General features: G+C 43.6%; 2 non-coding genes and 1 pseudogene across 2 annotated transcripts; all 3 read left to right on the forward strand.

The window, feature by feature from the left end:
- Positions 1 to 19,168: 19,168 nt before the first annotated feature.
- LOC124790914 lies at positions 19,169 to 19,285 on the forward strand (annotated as a pseudogene).
- A 467-nt stretch (positions 19,286 to 19,752) lies between these two features.
- Positions 19,753 to 19,824, forward strand: Trnat-cgu. Its single transcript has one exon. It is a non-coding gene; the product is annotated as a tRNA-Thr (tRNA).
- Positions 19,825 to 20,157: 333 nt separating this feature from the next.
- Trnan-guu lies at positions 20,158 to 20,231 on the forward strand. The gene has a single exon. It is a non-coding gene; the product is annotated as a tRNA-Asn (tRNA).
- The last annotated feature ends 1,430 nt before the right edge of the window (positions 20,232 to 21,661 follow it).

The raw sequence follows: 21,661 nt of genomic DNA on the forward strand, positions 1-21,661 counted from the left end.
AAAGGCCTCCTTGTGTGAGGCCGCAAAGTGTGAGTGTCTGATAATGCCGTATTCGTTACCCGGGCGAGTTGCCATTGATGAAGCTTTCATTCGCACTGGATCTTTTATGAAAACAAAGAATTTGTTTCCGGAGAAATTTCCAGCACGTTCTGTGCCAGCAAGAAGCACCATACAAGAATTGATTGAAAAATGGCGGCGTACAGGATCGGTCCAAAATGTTCCCAGGAACAGACCACCACCTGTGTGAACACCTGAATTAAAGAGGCAGCTACAGGAGATAATGACAAGAAGTTCTCATAAGTCAATCAGGAGACTGAGTCAACATATCCATGTGAGTGGGAGAAGTTGTAGGCGTGTTTTTTTGAGGACTGAAGTTAGAACCGTACCGGATAAGTGTTGTGCAAGAACTGATGGAGCCCGACCTCTGTAAGAGAGTGCATTTCTTTACTCGACTTTTGACAAATGTTGCTATTGGTGTCTTGGACCCAATAAGGCACATCATGAGTGACGAGGCGTGGTTCCACCTGCCTGGGTACATAGATTCCCAAAACAACTGGTGCTGGTCGACAGAAAATCCAACGTGATCCACCAGGTACCCTTGCATGACGAGAAGATTGGTGTTTGGCGAGTCATTTCCGCCACAAGCGTTATGTGGCCCTTATCTTTTGAGACGATAGTGAACAGTGACGTGTATTTGGGAATCCTGCAAGAGTTTTATTCTAACTTCACAGAAGAGGAGTGTCAGCCATGTAAGTTCATGTGTTGAATTTAAGGGCCTGTTTTACGTGTCAAAAGAAGAGATAATATGAAAAATGGTTCTGAGCACTATGGGACTCAACTTCTGAGGTCATCAGTCCCCTAGAACTTAGAACTACTTAAACCTAACTAACCTAAGGCCATCACACACATTCATGCCCGAGGCAGGATTCGAACCTGCGACCGTAGTGGTCACGCGGTTCCAAACTGAAGCGCTTAGAGCCGCACGGCCACACCGGCCGGCTTGAAAGATGGAATGAAGGATGATGGAAAGAGTGGATCCATTGACACTATGTGAGGCGCTCCTATCGAACATCGTCAACGAAAAAGCCAAACCGAACGCTCCCTACAACCACTAACAACGTAGACTTTCCCTGCGTTTACTGCGGTGACAAGCTCTCGGGCTTCAAACCGGGTGGCTGTCTTGAGACATGTCGACGTTTCGACGAGGTCATACGAGGGTCGTTCAGTAAGGGATGTAACACATCTTTACTCAGGATTTCCATACACCATATTATTCCACACGTTTTGGGCTACAAAACCCTACTTTTCAATACAATCTCCGTTCAAATAGGCTGCCTTACGCCACCTTACTTGGAGAGCCTGCTTGCCATCATGGTACCCATTTACTAGTCGACGTCAGAGCCTATTACGATGTTCGACAAAAAATTGTCACTACCAGCCTCGTAACGTCCAAGAAATTTCGCACAGAAGGTCCTTCGTTGCTCATTATAGTCTTCTGTTACGTGGGGAGGAACCAAGCGGGCACACACCTTTGTGTACCACCGATACGTCCAATTAAGCAGCGAAGAGTGTGATTGTGATCCGTCGATCGCCTGGACTCACAGTGTCTGCACGTTCCAACATTTCAGGAGTCATAGCTGTGTGTGCAGGCAACGCGGGAAATACGACAGGCTTGCGAAACCTTGTTTCCGTGATGACAGACATCTCGCCCAGCGACTCAACGTGCTTTTGTCCACTGCCGTTCTGCAGGCGCCTACGAATATTTTGGTGCTGTGGTTTTCCGACAAACGAGACTCAGTGACAGCTCTCTGGTTGGAACGCATCTACGTTACAGATGTCACTTTGAAGGCTACGCATGGCGCCGCCTCGCACTGAACTATATGGGCTGGAAGGCGGATATTCCACGATCTCACAAACAAATTCTACATTTTTTCAACCGAAATTTCCCCAGGGAAAAAAGTGTTGCTTACTTACTGAACGCTGCTAGTAACTCATCGTCTGGCGAAGTCAGTCCATCCAACTGGAAAACCGAAAGCTTTCATCATCAACACAAGTGTAGGTCCTCTGTATTCGAGAAATATAGGAAAAATCTTGGATTTAAGTTGTGGTATTAACGCACCGTCTAGTATAAGGAACTGCTACTCTCTCTTCTCCCCCCACGCACCAAATGCTAGTTATGAAAATTTCTTCGTTCACCGGGATTCGAACGAGCTACCTCGCTTTTGAACAACGTCACTGCAATGTCAGAAAGGACCTCAGATATGAACGCAGATTAGAGAAGGTAAAACATCGAAACTTTCCCACGTGTTACGAGCGCTAAGCGAAGAGCCAAGTTCTTTCATTTCGACGCCTCTCGCTCGGGCCCGTTTTTAGTTTATCGGACGGCGCGCGCTGAAATTTATTCGGCAGCGCGGAGGCGGCGTCGGCGACCTCGCAGTCGCAACGAGCGCGCCGGCGGACGCGCGATAAGCGCCGCGACGTCCGCCCCGCCCCCGCCTCCACCCCCGGCGTCGGTTAGGAGCCTCGCCTCGCTTCGCCTCTGCCTCCACCGCCGCCTCCTCGCATTTGATATTCAACAGCAGTGGCGACGTGGGGGGCGGAGCGGGGCGGAAAGCCATTTTCCCGACCTAATGTGGAACGAGGTTACGTCTGCCGTCGCCATGGCGACCCGCAGGTTCCCACCTTATTGGATGTGTTGAGCGTTTTATTCGGCGGCCCGCCTTATTACCATAGCTCGCCCCCATCGGCCGCCATACGACTCCGCAGACGGCGCTGCGCACTGCGGATGGCTGGCTGGAGGAGCGGCTCTGGTCTCTTGGTCACAAATCTTGTTAGTGCGGACACTGTCCGCAGTGCCCTTCAGACTGAAGAATGTTGTTCACTTGACAGGCTGCTTAGTCCACAATTCTCCAGTCTTATTTTACCTTTTCGACATTAACATTCGAAACATTCTGTACTAAAACTTCATTCCGGATCTGAATTCGAAGACTAACACTTATTTTCTTGAGAGGTGTTCCCAGTGTTACTTGTCTACAATTCATATTGACTAGTTTGTCTTTAGGTGACCAGAGGTCACTGAGAACGCACTTAGATCTGTACAGGGTGTTTCAAAGTCTTTGAACGAAACGTCTCGGGGTGATATCTTCTCGGGGTACAAATTTTGCTAGAGACAAGATCTTCACTGACGCTTTCTGGCTACACTGGGCGTTCTATATAGTATTTGCCGGCTCTGGGACGACGTGATTTCCTCGAACAAGTTGTGTCTACAAACTGGGTGTGCTGCTTACTGCCTACCCTAGCAAATAGAGTGATTTTCAACGAGAAAACCCCAAGAACATGTTTGTCTAAGTGGAGAAAGATATTTTAGAAGTGAATCACGATCTTCAGTTTTCCTCTTCCTAGACCCTTTCACACTGGCCGGAAGACTGGATGGTAGGCAACACACATCGCATACAGACACAGTTGGGTGCCTATGCTGTGCCACCTCTCAGGGGCATAACGAGGCCTTCTCTCACCGGGAAGCGTCAGCGAACATTTTGTCCTGGACGAAAGTTGTTCTCCATGACGTGATATATAACCCTCCAGACGTTTGATGCAATGACTTTGAAACACCCTGTGTATTAATGTACACTCCGTAGATCACTCCAAAGCGTTTGCCAGAGGATATTTTTTGTTGTGTAACACAGCTACATTCCGTAGGTGAATTGTAGGAAGGACAACTCGGCAATATTTGGTTGGTAACTGTCTAAACTTATCTGCATAGTCTTGCTGACATTAATTTGAAATTACTTTGGTTGGGAGGTGGAGAACGGCACCGAAGTGTCTCTGACCTACGATGGCGCTGTCCGAATATGGGTTTCTGCATGTTGACACTTTCTGCTCTGAAACCCAGTTCTTCTAAGAAGGTTTTGGCGAGATTGTAGGCGTGTTTCTTCACGTATCTGCCTGCTCAGATTTTTCGGGATTTAATTACACGCTACCACGATTCGAACAAGTATTTCGCCCTTCGCGCTAGCCTGTAGATAGCCAGGAAGCAATTCTTTGACAGAGCGCATTAATATGTTGCAACCAGGCTCATTCATTCCCACGTGATGATGGTGTATTTTTATGTTGGTAACAATACATTAGGGTGCATCTAGTAGAATTTAAGATTCAAGAATCCGCTGATAACGTAAGCAATGCAATCTATTTCTTGTACATTTCTGTCCCTACACCATTTTCCGCTTGTTTGATTTTCCCTCTGATTTAGTGATACACAAGTGATTTGCTGCAACCTCAAACTTGCATTGTTCTCAGTGCTACATCTCCTTTATTGGTTTTCCACTTACAGTGTACCTGTTTTGTTTTTATATAGACACAGATTTATTTGTTTACGTCTATATGATATTCCCTTTCGTCTCAGGACTACTAATAACTTATTCCGTCTTGCTTTGTCAACAGCATTTTATAGACCCACCTTATCATGCTTGAAACGGCTACCTGATCTGTACCTAAAACGTCGTCCGAATACACTTTTGTGTAGCACTTGGTTACTTTTCTCTCTTCGTCATTCGTTCCCTCAGGTCGCTATACTATCAGCCCTATGTATTATTTCATTTGCAAATTGTTTGCAACAATCACAACACAAGAATAATTATTGCTTCTGTCGGAATACTGCATACAATTATCAATGGATTGTCAACACAACATTTTTGCAGTAATGTAGATTTGAAACCAAGTGTCCGTTTCGTGAAGTTTTCACTTACCTAACACCATATATATTATTACTTTAAGAGCGCTGAGCTTACCTTAATCCTTCAAGCGAAGCGCTTTTCGCGTTAATACCCCCGAGAGTTCAAGAAGATTCGAGTCTGTAAAAATAAAAAATAGAGGAAAGTTGAGAGTTGTGGCAATTTTAATGATTCAGGTGTCCTATTTAGTCCCCCCCCCCACACACAAACACACACCTGAGAACAACGCACACAACGTTTACATAATCACGTGAAACTGTCAGAAAAGCCCTTCTTTCGGATGTCGTTCAACTCGCGTGTCATATTGGTTTGAACGTCGGTTATGTGGTCAAAGCATTGATTCTTCGTGTGAATTTCCGCACTTCATCGTTTTGTGGTGGTTCGTGTTGATACCACCGTGGTTATTTTTTCCAGGTAAGTATTGTCCGCGTTTTGAGTTTCTGTAAAGTCGCGGCAGTCGTCCACGCGTCGTAGTTTTTGTTCGAGAGTTAAGGTGGCGGTACAGACTTTGCATGCACTTTTCTCTTCTTCAAAACAAATTGGGGAATATCTTGTACCCTTGATTTAGAGACGTTGCTCCATTGCGACTTGTAACACAACAGCGTAACAGCTGCACGTCGACTACTTAGGGGCTAACACCGCCTGCTCACAACTGACTGTTAGAATGCACATTTACTGTTTACAGTTGGTAATTCAAGTTGCCACCGTAGTTACGGCGCTGATGTCGCTTATACGCTAGAAGAAAAGCCCGTCTCGGAACTTTCTGGATGGACGGTTGCAAGGAGTATGTCAGAACTCCCCATTACATTGATTAAATATTCCACTGAGTATTGAAAACAATATAGCCAATTTAAGGTTATTTTTTGCATTCTACGATTCTCTAAGGAGATAAACAAGCACTCAGATATCGATGGTAACAATCTGAGGGCGAAACACGGGAGCGCGATTCTAAGCATTCTTGTGAGACGAGGTCTGTCTGGGAGAGGAAAATTCCAATAGTGTTGGTCGAGAGCTCGGAGACAGAAGACGTGATATGCTGCCCTCTCGTCGGTGATTGCAGATCTTACCACACTCAAGGCTCGATTTCATTTATATGGCTAGGAGAGATTTTGATGGCTTAGCTTGAAGATGGAATTCAAGGTAAAATTCGCAATCACAATTGTAGGGTTAGGCTCATGATTGTTAGTCCGAGTTTGCAAGAATCCCATGTTTTGCGTATCAATTGAAGAAGCCTCCTTATCCTCCAAATAATAATAATTATTTTCTACAACTAATTCATAAATATGCTGTGGTTATTCCATGTTAATGTAACTCTGGAATTGAAATAATTTGTTAATCTGGCACTCAGCCATTACTAATACTTGGGGTCATTGTCAAGCATTTCGCCATTATTAATACTTGCCAAACTATTATTGATCATGATGATTTCTGAAGTTTTAAAATATACTTAATTTATGAAATCCCTTCTTACAAGGTATTTAGTAGTTAACAGGACCCAAGCAAACTCCTTTTTATTAAATACATTCTTAGTAACAATAAGCTTAGCCGCTGCTGCTGCATGCGTCTGCGAATTTCTGTAAACCACATGGAAAAAGGCAGTCATCTAAAGAGATGAGTGTAAAACTTAGGGCCAAAACAGAGACACTGACGCACCACAACATGTCATGTACTCTAATCCAGTAAATTTCGTTGCACAAGCCAAATTCTGTATCACTTGTAAATTCTTATTCAAATACGCAGTCAGATAGCTTAGGTATTCATTGTTACAGGTTCATTTGTTCCTGTAGCTTTTCATACTCAAATACGCAGTCAAATAGCTCATCCAAATGTTAATTTGTTGAGGGCGTAAATGACAGTGAAACAGACACTCATACAACATGCACACCGTGTCATGCAGGTTAGATTCCGATGGCTGATAGCTCAGGTTGCTTATCGAGTGCCGGCAAGAGTGGCCGAGCGGTTCTAGGGGCTACAGTCGGGAACCGCGCGACCGCTACTGTCGCAGGTTCGAATCCTGCCTCGGGAATGGATGTGTGTGATGTCCTTAGGTTACTTAGGTTTAAGTAGTTCCAATTTCTAGGGGACTGATGACCACAGCAGTTAAGTCCCGCAGTGCTCAGAGCCATTTCAACCATTTGCTTATCGAGTCCATTTTCACAAATGAACATAGGCTGTATTTGTTGCAGGTAAGTTACACGGTGTATGATTGCATTTAAGATCATTGGAGTCTTCATGGAAATGGTACTTCAAAATGTATCTCACGCTGCGAGAAACAATTACTGACGTGGAATATCCGAATTTTCTAATGTTTGAATCTCTCTTTCACCTTTAGAATGAATGAAGAAATAAAAATATTATCTTATGTAGGGAAGGTTATTTTCTTATTACGTTGCTTCCTGTCAACTATGTTTCTTGTTTTAATTTATTTGCAATCGATCTAGAAGCAACTAGGCTTCGTCTTTAGGCTCTTTAGTACTGTTGTCGATGTGATGTACCAACGCAACAAATATAGAAAGAAAAAAAGGAAACCCCGCGATGAGGCCCAGAAGACCACGCGATAGTCGACCGACCTCTGTATCATCCCCAGTCATTCATGATCAGCACACCGCACTCCCGGCCGTTGCCGACGTCTCGGCCTTGGAGCCGCTACCTCTCACCTCTTAGTCAGGTAGCTGCTCAGTTGGCATGACGAGGCTGAGTGGAGCCCTGTCCAGCCCTCTCACCAAGGAAAAATTCCTGCCAGTACCGGGAATCAGACACGGGATCTGTCGCGCTGACCACTCGGCTACGAAGGCAGACACAACTCTAAGTATATTCCGGTAATGTACCCCACCATACTCTACTGCTGAAATTGCAAGACTCGTAGATCACATCAAGAACAGTGGTAAAGTGCCTGACAATGAAGCAGTAGTTGCTACGAAATCAGTCAGGACGAAAAGTAGAGAATATACTTTTACTTCTCAATTTAAAAAAAAAAAAAGAAAATCACAGCCGACGTCCCCAACTTCAGCCCTGTGGAAGTAACAAGATTAGAAATATTCTATCCTCTCTTAACAAGGCCGATGACTGAAACTTTACGTTTGTACATGTGCATTAAACAGTTAACGGTTTCTTGATACAATGAAGGGAACAAGAGCTTATGAATACCAGAAAATCAAAAATTGAGTGTACCAGTGGGGAAAATAGGTAGTTTAGGAAGGAGGAGCAGAAAAAATAAAAGAAATTACGTGTGAGGTCGTGGACGTTGGTTCGTTCATGCTTTGCTATTATACTCTGAGGGATATGTAAATCTCTACAGTCTCAAGTGCTACATCAGCGGTAGCTATAGAAGAGATACGCAGCACTCCAACTGCACAAAATAATGAATCAAAAGGAAGTGATGGTCTTATCGGAAAACCAGATACACAGCACACGAATAACGAGCTATGTAACGGCGGGAGACCGACGACATTAAAAAAAATGTTCAAATCTGTGTGAAATCTTATGGGACTTAGCTGCTAAGGTCATCAGTCTCTAAGCTTACACACTACTTAATCTAAATTATCCCAAAGACAAACACACACACACACACACACACACACACACACACACACACACACACACACACACACATGCCCGAGGGACCACTCGAACCTCCGCCGGGACCAGCCGGACAGTCCATGACTGCAGCGCCCAAGACTGCTCGGCTAATCCCGCGCGGCCCGACAGAGAATGGAAATGTTGACTACTATTCCGTCAAATTGAGACGTGCGGTGCATCAGTCGGGCTCAGCAGCTCGATAAAGATGCCATATGTATACGTTAGTGAGATAAAGGGTGTTTAAAGAAAGCGTCACATTTTCCCACAGGAGGTAGTATTTGGCGCAAATAAAAGTTGCTATAATGATACCAGAAATCCTATAGGCACGCACCCTGACGTATCCTTCAGCCCTTCTTCGCAATGAATCACGCACTCTTTCAAATACACTTGGCTCTATTCATACTGCATCACATGCATTGGTCGCAGGCTCCCGTGACGCCTGCACATTTTCAAAGGGTTCGGAGTTTAGCAATGACTTTAAATGTCCCCATAGTCAGAAATCCAACAGACTCAGTTCCGGCGAACGCGAAGGCCATGTTATCGATCGCTCCTGACCAATTCACCATGTACTGTTGCACGATCCACAGAAAATCTGCTTAAACCACAGGCGTTTTCTTCCTGCAAAGGTAATGTTCTCCAACGGCGGTGGTAATTCATCGCGCAGAAATCGGTGATACGTTGCACATGATAATCCGCCTACCTGTCACCGACAATTCCCGCCCAGACATTGATACTGAAGCGATCCTGGTGTCTCACTTTCACGACTGGACGAGGATTTGCATCTGTCCATCCTATCGGCACGGATGAATACAATACATTAATCGTCGCAAGTATCGGGTGATCAAAAAGTCAGTATAAATTTGAAAACTTAATAAACCACGGAATAATGTAGATAGAGAGGTAAAAATTGACACACATGCTTAGAATAACATGGGGTTTTAATAGAACAAAAAAAAAACACCTCATATTGCTAGACGAGTGAAAGATCTCTTGCGCGCGTCATTTGGTGATGATCGTGTGCTCAGCCGCCACTTTCGTCATGCTTGGCCTCCCAGGTCCCCAGGTCTCAGTCCATGCGATTATTGGCTTTGGGGTTACCTGAAGTCGCAAGTGTATCGTGATCGACCGACATCTCTAGGGATGCTGAAAGACAACATCCGACGCAAATGCCTCACCATAACTCCGGACATGCTTTACAGTGCTGTTCACAACATTATTCCTCGACTACAGCTATTGTTGAGGAATGATGGTGGACATATTGAGTATTTCCTGTAAAGAACATCATCTTTGCTTTGTCTTACTTTGTTATGCTAATTATTGCTATTCTGATCAGATAAGCGCCATCTGTCGGACATTTTTTGAACGTTTGTATTTTTTTAGTTCTAATAAAACCCCATGTCATTCCAACCATATGTGTCAATTTGTACCTTTCTATCTACATTATTCTGTGATTTATTCAGTTTTCAAATTTATACTGACTTTTTGATCACCCGGTATAACGGTCCATATCTTAACCCTTTCGTGGTTGATGGGTCATATATGTCCCACTAACTTTGAGCGCCAGTTCGAGTGTCGGGATATATGTTACCCAGCTCTACGCGGTGCTGCCATCTAGGGACGACTGTACTGAACCTAAGAAAAAAATCGGGACTGCACTGCAAAGGCAATAGTGAAACGGTGACTACTTTTGTTGACTGGCGTGTGTATATGGCCGCTGCAACGCCACTTATTTGTGTCATTCTTCAGTTTTCATCATTTCTCACTTTCCAGCGATGTCTGAAGTAAGTAATTCATCTTATTACTAACTTAATAATCATTTTTAGTACAAATACAGTGTGGAATGTACTTCTCAGCGACTGTACTATCTTATAATCGAAATAAAATTAGTGGGACACATGTGTCCCAGCAGACATTATTTGTAAAGACAATTGATTAATGGGTATTCATCCAGGAAAAAGAAGGGATCAATGCCCACTTTCTTCCCAGCAAAGAGAGGAGTCTCTAATGTGCCAGATGACGTCTTGCTCGTGAACGTAGGCAAACATGTGGCGAAAGACAGTGGCACTAGGAAGCGATGCAGATTCTGCAGCACAAACTCTAAAGAGAAGAGAACAAAAGTTGTTTGCACTGCTTGTGGTGTACCACTCTGTGCCACACCATGTTTTTCCAAGTTTCATGGCATGTAAAGTTTTGTAAGTATTGATCATGTATCATGAAAACTGAAATGTAATGACTATTTTTTTACACTGGCTCTACACAAATAAAAAGATTACATGCATGTATAATTTGTAGTTATTTTATTCTCTGCAAAATCCTGTTTATGGCTAAAAAAATAAAATTACAAAATCAGTCAGTCAGCATAAAAGGTATCTTGCGTTGGTTCATGGGACATGTGTGTCCCACTTCCTGTTGTGAAAAAATGGCCCGCATCTCGTGGTCGTGCGGTAGCGTTCTCGCTTCCCACGCCCGGGGTCCCGGGTTCGATTCCCGGCGGGGTCAGGGATTTTCTCTGTCTCGTGATGGCTGGGTGTTGTGTGCTGTCCTTAGGTTAGTTAGGTTTAAGTAGTTCTAAGTTCTAGGGGACTGATGACCATAGATGTTAAGTCGCATAGTGCTCAGAGCCATTTGAACCATTTTTTTGTGAAAAAAATGGAGAACTTAAAAAATATTTTGGTGGTGAAAATATAATAATGGGACTGAAAAGAAACTGTTATCACCTTAATATTTTAAAAATCTGTAAAAAATGAATTTTATCCATGAAAGGGTTAACTGGTGCTGGTTTCCCGACACATAATTACAGGAAATTTTCTATTATTATTGATCAGTACTATCTCCAGTTCGAGTCACACTGTACAGTTTCTTGTGGGAACGTGATGGTGTGTGTGTGTGTGTGTGTGTGTGTGTGTGTGTGTGTGTGTTTGTGTGTTTGTGTTGGAGGTGATACAAGGCAGTGCAGCGTACGACGAGCTGTACCTTTTACGCTTCTGAAGAAAGAAGATATATTGATCTGATGTCACTGGTGGAGGATAACTTTTAACCACTGTGGTAAATTCCTCGTCCATCAATCGAGAAAACGTCTTTTCCATTTCCAAGGTTCGGGAATCAAATAAAAACGTACAAAAAAGTGCCTTTGCTCGAGCTTGACACACACGGCTGGCGAAAGGTGAGGACAGAAAAGCGTCTGAGCTATGCCAGCCAGCAACTGAGAGGCAGGGAACGAATTGTTTGATTTGCCAGCGACCTCGCAACTCTCGTTCACTCCAATATTATGAACACCCGCGCGGCAGTATTCACTTCGCAACGTGCTCGCTTCCAGATTATTTTTTTTATATTTTCTGTAAAAGGAAAACTTCAGTTCCGTCACTTCTTCATTCGTCTCGCGAGGGTTCTGGCACATGCCACGCTGCGAGAGAGGACGAGGAAGGAAAAGAAGGAGAGAAAATAACTTTGCGACGCGAGATGAATTGGAGCCTCGGTGGATTTTAGCCCAGCGCGCGCACGCTCTCTGCCATGTTTTATATCAGAAAAACTGTTTAAATTACATTTGCGAATCTGATTTATACGGCGGCGCATGGGGCGGGGTGGAACGGGAACGGGGCCGCAGCGCGCCGTGGCTCGCCGCGCAGTACCGCACCATACCGCATCGGCTGGCTTGGCCCAACCTGCTACCTGCTACCTGCTCTGGTGGCGCGAGGCAACCATGTACCCAATGCTTGTTTACTCCCATCTTCTTCCAGCACTGCAACTGACTATTTCTGAAAACTGTTGTGTATTAACTTCATCGAGCATGGTGCAAAAAAAAAAAAAAAAAAAAAAGAAAAAGAAAAAGAAAATGCATATTCTACTGGAAAGTAAGCAGGAATTTGGAATGGAAATTAAAGTTCACGAAGAGGAGATAAACTCTTTGTTTGCCGATGCCATGGACGTCAAGAGACTGGAAGATCAGCTGAAGGGAATGGATATTGTGTTGACAAGAGCTTTCAACATCAATATTAACAAAAATAAAACGGGAGTAATGGAATGTAGTCGAATGAAATCAGATTATGCTTGAGGGAATTTGGTTAGGAAATGATAGACTGAAAGCAGTATATGAGTTTTTCTGTTTAATCAGTAAAATAACCTACAATGACCGAAATTATAAACGACATAAAATGCAGAATGGCAACATCTAGAAAAGACTTTCCGTAAAAGAGAAATTTGTTGGAAAAGAGTATCAAGCATTGTTTAGAAAAAGACCTTGCACTGAAGTGAAGTGTGGACGATAAACAGAACAGAAGAAGAGAAAACAGAAACTTCTGAAATGTGGTGCTACACAGCAGAAAAAAAAACATTGTGATACAATGTGTAAAAGAACCAGCTCTGCATGATAGGACACATCCTGAAGCATCAAGAATATGTCTGCTTGGTAATAGACATACGTGATGTGTCAGCACAGCATGGAATTCTTCTTTTATATAGCGACACAAGCTCAGCACAGTAGGCTATGGGGTGGTAGGTTCAGATGGCTCTGAGCACTATAGGACTTAACATCAGAGGTCATCAGTCCCCTAGAACTTAGAACTACTTAAACCTAACTAAACTAAGGACATCGCACACACCCATGCCCGAGGCAGGGTTCGAACCTGCGACCGTAGCGGTCGCGCGGTTCCAGACTGAAGCGCCTAGAACCGCTCGGCCACACCGGCCGGCCAGGGTGGTAGGACTGCACCAAGTAACACATCAGGCAATCACCATAGACGCACTGAACATTTATTTGGCACATTTAAACAAGACAGCCGGCCGGAGTGGCCGAGCGGTTCTAGGCGCTTCAGTCTGGAACCGCGTGACCGCTACGATCGCAGGTTCGAATCCTGCCTCGGGCATGGATGTGTCTGATGTCCTTAGGTTAGTTAGGTTTAAGTAGTTCTAAGTTCTAGGGGACTGATGACCTCAGAAGTTAAGTCCCATAGTGCTCAGAGCCAGTTGAACCATTTTAAACAAGACAAATTACAAATAAAACCATCAACACATTTTTAAAATCACAATTTAGGTGACAGCAAGTTACTTCAAAATTTAAACATTCATAAACCACGGCACTTACGGCCAATTACACATTTAGTAAAATGAGTCAAAATTATGTACTCAAAAGCTATGATCAACCTGAAGAACAATTTACTAAAGTTAAACGAGGAAATGTAGTCTTTCGTTATTGCAGTGATTGGTATTACCAAAGTAATTTAGAGTACAGACAACAGCATTCATTAATAGAATCAGTTTCAAACTATTTAAACACACCATAACAACTGGCCTCTAAGTAACTTATACGAATTTATGAAACTACTCATTTAGAATTAGACACTTGTCTCTCAGACACACTATCACTTCAGATAGAAACGTAACAGTAATGTTATTGCAATTCGCAGCAAAATACATCCAGAAAAAATTTTATCCATGTATATCTATAACAATTAGCCAGCTTAACTCCGTAGTGTGATTTTAATACAATAACCAGGCGGCACTTAGACAAGGACCAGCCAAACTGTTTCTGTTTTCAGTGACGGTTAACACTGACAGTAGCAATCTACAAACAGAATGTATCAGCACTCCAAGCCCCAGTAAATGTTAATCATCACAGCACATACAGCTCTCACTAGAACCTTGTTTACTAACAAGGGAACCTCCCCATCACACCCCCCTCAGATGTAGTTATAAGTTGGCACAGTGGATAGGCCTTGAAAAACTGTACACAGATCAATCGAGAAAACAGGAAGAAGTTGTGTGGAACTATGAAAAAATAAGAAAAATATACAAACTGCTTAGTTGATGCGCAGGATATGCAACATCAAGGACACTCTGAATTCAGGAGCGCCGTGGTCCTGTGGTAAGCGTGAGCAACTGCGCAGTGAGAGTTTCTTGGTTCAAGTCTTCCATCGAGTGAAAAGTTTAATTTTTTATTTTCAGTTTATGTGACAAACTGTTACGTTTTCGTCACTTTTTTGGGAATGATTATCACATCCACAAGAAAACCTAAATCGGGCAAGGTAGAAGAATCTTTTTACCCATTCGCCAAGTGTACAAGTTATGTGGGTCGACAACATATTCCTGTCATGTGACGCACATGCCGTCACCACTGTCGTATAGAATATATCAGACGTGTTTTCCTGTGGAGGAATCGGTTGACCTATGACCTTGCGATCAAATGTTTTCGGTTCCCATTGGAGAGGCACGTCCTTTCGTCTACTAATCGCACGGTTTTGCGGTGCGGTCGCAAAACACAGACACTAAACTTATTACAGTGAACAGAAACGTCAATGAACGAACGGACAGATCATAACTTTGCGAAAATAAAGAAAGTAAAATTTTCACTCGAGGAAAGACTTGAACCAAGGACCTCTCGTTCCGCAGCTGCTCACACTAACCACCGGACTACGGCGCTCTTCAGCTCGGGATATCATTGATATTGCATATCTTGCGCATGGACTACTCAGTTTGTATATTTTGCTTCTTATTTCATAGTTCCACACAACGTCTTCCTGTTTTCTCGATCGAGCTGTGTTCAGTTTTTCAAGGCCTATCCACTGTGCCAGCTTATAACTAAATCTGAGGGGGGTGCGATGGGGAGGTTCCCTTGTAAGCAAGTTGAAGTTACATTCGAGGACAGCCTCAATAGGTGTAGCAACGGCCGGCCAAGAAAATGAAGTCAACAGCACTGAACCCAGTAGTCGATTCCGGCCACAATTTACACCACAAGCAAGGCCCTCACTCTCTTGCTTCTTCGACGAAGCCAGCCGCAGCAGATCGCGGTGCCAGGAGACAAGTAGCAAGCGAAATACACCAACGGCTTCCCAGTAACGTGACTGTTTCCACGCCGGGTATATTTCCCACGGCGCCGTCGCCCGGGTAAACAGCCCCTTATAGATGTGCTGTTCCTGCTGCCCCGCACGGCACCTGTACTGTCCGCAAGACTTGGCAAACGACGTTACCGCCAGACGTCCCAAAGCAAAATCCTCGCTACTTGCTAGAGCTTACCCCTCGCTCCCCGATCGGCCCGGAAGGTGGCGCCACCGCGCGCTCTGCGCACACCACCGGAAAGATGACCCATACCGGCGGCGGGAATATCGCTGATCGCTCCACACGGCTCAATACGTGTGTGGCACGAGAAGCAGGGGAGTGGGTAAAAGTTGAGAAGGAAATATAGGTCTTCGGAAAGACCACACAACAACAGACTGAACAACCTAAAAGCGGTACAGATCTTTGTCCTAAAACACAAATTTGGGCAATTATCTCTGTCAGTCTAATTCAATTTCTTCTACATCGCTTTTCGACAGCTTACTTCTAGTACTCAGGTGCATCATTGAGAAAGTCTTGAAACACCTCGTCGAAGAAAATAGAAGTGAGTTAATGGTTCAAATGGCTCTGAGCACTATGGGACTTCTGAGGTCATTAGTCCCCTAGAACTTAGAACTAGTTAAACCTAACTAACCTAAGTGCATTACACACATCCATGCCCGAGGAAGGATTCGAACCTGCGACCGTAGCGGTCTCGCGGTTCCAGACTGAAGCGCCTAGAACCGCACGGCCACTTCGGCCGGCCAGAAGTGAGTTAGACTGATAATTGTTTTAATTGGTCTTTTATGTTTTAAATAGTCACACTTTCCATATCGCGGAACAACATGAACGAAACTCGATTTCTCAAGGACTCTTCAGTTTGGTAAAATAGGGAAGAGTGTGTGTGTGTGTGTGTGTGTGTGTGTGTGTGTGTGCGCGTGTGTGTGTCGAAGGGGTAGGAGTTAGAAATTTTAGCAGGAGACCAAGGGTTCACTACAGTAAACAGGTCCAAACGGAAGGAGGTTACAGTAGATACGTTGACGTGAAGGGTTTTGCACAGGATAATCTAACGGCCACAGCTGCTTCAAACCAGTCATCTGGCGGAAGACCGCAACAATAATACTGTAGTATCAAGAATGTTCTGAGGCATGAAGGGATCACAAATTTAGCATTGGAGGGCAGCGTGGAGGATAAAAATCGCAGAGAGAGACCAAGAGATGAATACACTAAGCAGATTCAGAAGGATTTAGGTTGCAGTAGTACTGGGAGATGAAGAAGCTTGCACAGGATAGAGTAGCATGGAGAGCTGCAGCAAACCAGTCTCGGGACTGAAGACAACAACAACAACATCAAGAATAACGTGTACTTAGATATTGAATTTACATCCCGAAATTTCACGTAATTTAGTGACTGTATGACACATTCAAATTATACCCCGTATATCGGTGAAACTTGTACAAAAACATTCAAACGCATCTTATATTCCCATGTAGTTACGACATCTGTTGATATACAGAGATCCCGGCGGGGTTAGGGATTTTCTCGGCCTCGTGATGACTGGGTGTTGTGTGATGTCCTTAGGTTAGTCAGGTTTAAGTAGTTCTAAGTTCTAGGGGACTGATGACCATAGATGTTAAGTCCCATAGTGCTCAGAGCCATTTGAACCATTTGATATGCAGAGAAGATGTAGTACATGACAGAAATATGCGAACTATTCCCAAACACAGTTAACTATAGCTAAAGGTCTGCATGGATAAAATAAATGCTATCCGCAACCGTACTACATCCGCAATTACCGTACACAATTAACATTTTAGCAAACCATTTTCATCCGTTTGGTACACTGGAGCTCTGATGACAGAACCTTGTTGAAAACTCTAATAAAAATTCTTGAAAAAAATGATCAAATATTTTCGAAATAATGCACAGCAAATACGACTAGTACGCTTTAAAATTATAAGCCTCTAAGTTTAACATTGAACTTCAAATCCTCAGTCGATATTTAGAGTATCTGAGGCGCTTTAAATGGTTCTCTAACTTTTTTCCCCTTACTTTTACTCAAATCATTTCACAAAACATTTGACTTTTTATTCAAGTTTTTTCAAGTTTTGTTCATAAACCATTAATAAAATGAATTTCAATGATTGGTGTTCTTTACTTTCTCAAATACCCTGATCACTTTCAAGCAATATTTGATCAAGGCTATTTCAAAATTGTAACAATAAATACCCACACACAGAAATAGACAGCGCCAAAGTCCTATTTTAATGAATCTGGATCGGTTCTGAACTAAACACAACGATCCTTAGTTGCCTTGAATGCTCAGGCTTAAGCTGAGGGAGGAATAGCGGCGCTGATCAACCCGCAAATTATGTTTCATCAAACCATATCCTTGTCAGTCAGCGCTGGCTTAATTATCTAACATTTGCCAATTAGCATCAGTCAGGCGACAAGAATACTTGATACCTGAGGGACAATACTTCACAGTCTGCATACCTTTTTCCTTTTACCTCTGTCCAGATGCTGGGATCATATCAAGTGCACACAGTGACATCACAGTTATCGACAAAAGGGCACAGCATGAGCTTCATTCTACGTGCAGGAAGTTGTCACCCACTGTTGTTTAAATTACGTTAACGTATTTTTCCAAATATGTTCACTTCATGAGGAAATAATGGATACGCAGAGCTGCGAAAAAGGGCAGACAACTGCTTCATTACGTAGTGTTGATCAAAGCAAAAACTTGATTTTTCTAATATTATTGTTATGTCTTTTTATGTTCACTTATTACATATATTTCTTTTTTGAGAAAACAGAGAGATAAGGAAAGAGAGTTTAGGTCTCAGACATCTTTTAAGAATTACTGAATACTGCAGAAAAACAACTGCAGTCTTTGTTGCATTCTTCGTGGTAGGACCTGCGCGTCCTCGTAAATTTCTGCGAGAAACATACAAGTGGTTTAACTTAATGGTCTGACGAGAAAGAGTGTCGCACAAGGAGGTCTCCAACTAAATATTCTAACGATATTCTAAAGGCCAGTAGACAACATTCAGCGGACATTTTTCAGACTTAGAGTTTCTTCAGAACAACATTTGCTACACAGTGGCACATCAGTACACAAACATCTTTCTATTATTTCATGTTCTTGTGGCATCATATCATACATGAAATCACGCTAGAAACGTCGAGTGACGAATTAAGTATAATTCTAAAATACTCATAAATTACAGTTATCCGTTTTTGCACCCGTTACCAGCATCATGAAACCTAAATTTCAGTTTACGGCCACGCACATTCTATAGTTTAACGTGGCAGAATATTTTGTAAGAACAATTAATGAAACGGGCAGAGTGAAGCAACGGCAAAATCTTGACTCGCCAAGCGTAATTTCTCCACATGTGCTCGTATCTATTCACTTTTCTGCACATACTCATGCATTCAGATAGACCGTACGTGAGTAATTTTAGGCGGCCGGGAACATCCCAAAAGCATTTGTTAGGTTAGAGACATTGAATCAACTCGTAGTGCAAATGTAAATGGAGAAATCGGCGGCCTCTATTGGACGCGACTATAGACGGGACTCTTGTGTTTTCAATATTTTTCTCAATACATTAAATTATTATTACCACTACCAAGACAACATATGTAGCAGAAGGTCACATCATATCTAAGTCAAATTGCCATCTCTTTTTTCTTCCATTAAATATACTTTTAATTTTAATCCACAACTTATCATGTACAGTATTTATTATATAAAAAAAAATGGTTCAAATGGCTCTGAGCACTATGGGACTTTACTTCTGAGGTCATTAGTCCCCTAGAACTTAGAACTACTTAAACCTAACTAACACATCCATGCCCGAGGCAGGATTCGAACCTGCGACCGTAGCGGTCGCACGGTTCCAGACTGAAGCGTCTAGAACCGCTCGGCCCCCCCGTCCGGCGTATTTATTATCATTATCTAAGTTAGCAACAAGCTTAACCAAAATTATGCATATGCTTTTGTATTTATTGTATATTTTTTATTTATATTTTCTATTTTATACTTTTGTGGTAATGGCCTTGCCGCAGTGGATACACCGGTTCCCGTCAGATCACCGAAGTTAAGCGCTGTCGGGCTTGGTGGCACTTGGATGGGTGACCATCCGCGTCGCCTTGCGCTGTTGCCATTTTTCGGGGTGCACTCAGCCTCGTGATACCAATTGAGGAACTATTCGACCGAACAGTAGCGGCTTCGGTCAAGAATACCATCATTACGACCGGGAGAGTGGTGTGCTGACCCCACGCCCCTCCTATCCGCATCCTCCCCTGAGGATGACACGGCGGTCGGATGGTCCCGACGGGCCACTTGTGGGCTGTAGACGGAGTGGTTGTTTTATACTTTTGTAAAATTTTCAACAAATAAATATACTAGCAATGGAACCGAATTTGTACAATATAACATGTAAAGTCCCACAACGTACACCAGGCTTGACGCTCATCGTCGATCGTAAGGGTGAAATAGTCAAGAGAGTTGGAAAACGGCAATTTGGACACCTGCAACAGCAGCTGTGTGCCAAATCCGATATCTGGTCGAGGGCTGTAAAATTCAGTATGATGTGACAATTCGGGGATAACTCACAAACGCAAAGCTGCCGCCTTCTTAGCTCAGTGGTAGAGCAGTGGTCTCGTAAACCAGGGGTCGTGAGTTTGACCCTCACAGAATGCATTCATTTTTTTAACCTTCCCGCTGAGAGCAGAGCTAGCTCGAGCAGCATCGAACACGTGACAGTACACTGAATGAAAGGGAAGTTCTACAGGCTATGGCAAGTATTCTACTTGCCTCGGAGGTTTTCTGAATGCGTAGGCAGAACACTGTTTTGTATGCATTTTGTAATAAAATGTCGTGCTTGGCGATGTATTTGGTTTATGAGCCCCGCTACAGTGTGCATGCACGTTATCCACGTGAAGAGGCGTAAGCAGATGCTACCATTCTGCGGGATACCTGCAGAAAGTATACAAGTTGCAATGATAAACACAGCAGAAGTTGGTAAAAGTGAAGGCCTCCGTGGCGCAATCGGCTAGCGCTTTCGGCTGTTAAACGAAACTTTGGTGGTTCGAGCCCACCCGGGGGCGAAATCGTTTTAATTGTCACCGAGGTGAGGACAAACGTCGTCTTTGTTAGAGATACACAGCTACTGAGACGATCTGGCTGTGTCTGCACGATGGCGAACAGCGATATACACATTCAGCCAAGTGACAATTGTAGGTAAAAACGTGGCCCTACACAGACGTCTATTGTTTTCCTGTTTATTCGTCATGTTTGACACTGCAGTAGAGCGACGCCCACTAAAGAAGACGTATTATTTACAGTTAATTTCAGCGTACACACCGCGAGTGCCATATGAAAGGGCCTCCCTCTCGATGTCAATTTGTACTTGGTTTCCCTTAAGCGTCGGTCTGCAGGAGGCCACTGTTGGCCGAGCGACATGCAGTCCTTGCAGGCCCCAATAAATAAATAAAATACATTTGATTACAAAGTATACACCCAGAGTACGCACATTCGAGATGTCGTGGTGAATTAAGTGTGCTCAGAAGTCCGTCGAACTACACTTCAACGACAATATCTCTCGTATCTTTGCGGAAACTTTCTCCTGATAGGGTCTTTGGGGAAACTTTCTCCTGATAGGGAAGGAAAAGTTTAGGAACAATTCTACAGAATTTTCCCAGTCAACCTAATCATTTGCACGCTGTCGTTCAGAAGTGCCAGTTACGCCAGAAGGACGAACGCTGCTGGAAACTCAAGCAGCTAACGGCGCGGCGAGGCGACTTTCTAAGTGAACTCATACCTGCGCCTGACTTGGAGGGCGCGTCGACACGCACGACACGACTGCGTTGTCCACGAAAGGAAACCGCGTGTCGGCGAGGCACGGCGCAGGCGAGCGCTAATGCGGGCATTCGCCACACTGGGGGCCACGGCGGATTACCGGCAAAGGCTACGATACACGACGCTGCGTTTGCTGACCTCTCTTCGTGTTTTCCTCCACAACGAAATACAGACTAGGACTCTTGAAATTTTTCAAAATATCAGGAATCCGATAAATCGATACTTAAAAGCATATTACTATTTGCAACCGATTATCCAAGACAGTATCGGTTTATATATTGATTGACGTACTGGCCTATAAGACTATCGGCAGCACATTGTGAATATAGTGTCGGTTTTAGGGATGTATTTTTAAGTATTTATTTATTATTAGATATTCTGTACGTCAACAAGCTAGCAGCCTGCCTATAAGGCTTAGAGCAAGAATTGGAAGTAAAACGATGCACGTTCACACTTGGTGATTAACACTTTGCTAACAATGGTAACTGCATGTAAGTGGTGCAATAAAAGGTGTCCGATGGGTCCGTAGTTCGGTTTCGTCACATATCGGATTAGTAAGGAACACTTCATGCCGACTTCCCAGTTTTTTTTTTTTTTTTTCCATTTCTGCCAACGCCAGCGAGCTAGCAACTGTAGCGTCAAAATTGCGTGGTGAAGCTAAACGTTGCAATTCCTGTTG

The sequence above is a fragment of the Schistocerca piceifrons genome, chromosome 3 (assembly GCF_021461385.2).
Source record: "Schistocerca piceifrons isolate TAMUIC-IGC-003096 chromosome 3, iqSchPice1.1, whole genome shotgun sequence".
Taxonomy (NCBI): Eukaryota; Metazoa; Arthropoda; class Insecta; order Orthoptera; family Acrididae; genus Schistocerca; species Schistocerca piceifrons.